Source organism: Saccopteryx bilineata, chromosome 1, assembly GCF_036850765.1.
Source record: "Saccopteryx bilineata isolate mSacBil1 chromosome 1, mSacBil1_pri_phased_curated, whole genome shotgun sequence".
Taxonomy (NCBI): domain Eukaryota; kingdom Metazoa; phylum Chordata; class Mammalia; order Chiroptera; family Emballonuridae; genus Saccopteryx; species Saccopteryx bilineata.
Window position 1 is genome coordinate 274,912,595 of NC_089490.1, and position 1,313 is coordinate 274,913,907.

The 1,313-nt window shown below is 44.8% G+C and overlaps 1 non-coding gene across 1 annotated transcript; it reads left to right on the forward strand.

Moving 5' to 3' along the window:
* The first annotated feature begins 347 nt into the window (after positions 1-347).
* TRNAN-GUU (transfer RNA asparagine (anticodon GUU)) lies at positions 348-423 on the forward strand. The gene has a single exon. It is a non-coding gene; the product is annotated as a tRNA-Asn (tRNA).
* The last annotated feature ends 890 nt before the right edge of the window (positions 424-1,313 follow it).

The window sequence follows — 1,313 nt, forward strand, 5'->3', positions numbered from 1 at the left end:
ATAGTACTTGTTTCAGAACCTAATTGTAAAATGGCTGCCCAGACTTGCATTTCCTTAGAAGAGATGTCAGTTTGTAGCAGACTCTCAGCTCTCAAAGTCCTAATTAACTCATAGGGCAGCACCATGCGGTAAACACAGTCTGAGAGGTGCCCTTGTAGACTGAGTCCTGGAGCTCTGACCTTGGCACTCAGTTCTTTGGAACCTCAAGTTTCCTGAAAGCTTGAGGCCATTTAGCTGGGCCTCATTTTGCCTCCATTTTGGCCCCATTGGGGTCCTCATTTTGCTAAGAATAGTTTTGTTTTCTTTAAAAATACTGTGTATAATAAACAGACTAAAAATATCTTTTTGCCTTGGCCGGTTGGCTCAGTGGTAGAGTGTTGGCCTGTTGTGCGGGAGTCCCAGGTTTGATTCCTGGCCAGGGCACACAGGAGAGGCGCCCATATGCTTCTCCACCCCTGCCCCACTCCTTCCTCTCTGTCTCTCTCTTCCCCTCCTGCAGCCAAGGCTCCACTGGAGCAAAGTTTGCCTGGGCGCTGAGGATGGCTCTGTGGCCTCTGCCTCAGGCACTAGAATGGCTCTGATTGCGACAAAGCATCGCACCCTGGTGAGCATGCCGGGTGGATCCCGGTCAGGAGCATGCAAGAGTCTGTCTGACTGCCTCCCCTTTTCCAACTTCAGAAAAATACAAAAAATAAATCTCTTTTTATGTCACCCCCATTTGAGGTAGCTCTCTGGAAACCAAGGTAGGTAATCACTTTTTTAAACTCAAACCTTCTTTTCCTCTACAGACCATTCCTCCACTGCCCAGATGTTGTAACACATCCAGCCAACCAATGGCCATGGCTTATAAACCAGTGTGAAGCCCTTCTGTGCTGTGCTTCAGTCTAGAAAAAGTGAACAATATATTATTTTGCTTAAAGTTCTGGTCATGGGGAAAATTTACTTTAACCCTGGTTGTCTATGGACATGTTTATATGATGCTATAATATTGTAGCTGTCAGCCACTGATTGGGACCATTATATTGTAAAAAATTATGTATATACCAGGCTTGATCATTGTTTTTCTTCCTTAGTCAACCAACCACAGGAAACTCTGTGTGAGGTCTTAGGAGAGGAGGCAATAGAAGGAGCAAGTTCCATGAGTCTCTGTGCCAAATGGTCATGCAATTTACTTGTGTCTCCAGGATTTCATCAAACCCTGTGTCTTACATGCTTCTTCTGCTTGATGATGGATTGGTATATGCTCACACTCAATCCTATGTCTTGTTTACCATGAGAGTTTAATAGCAAGCTAAAAGGCTGTCTTAAAAGTA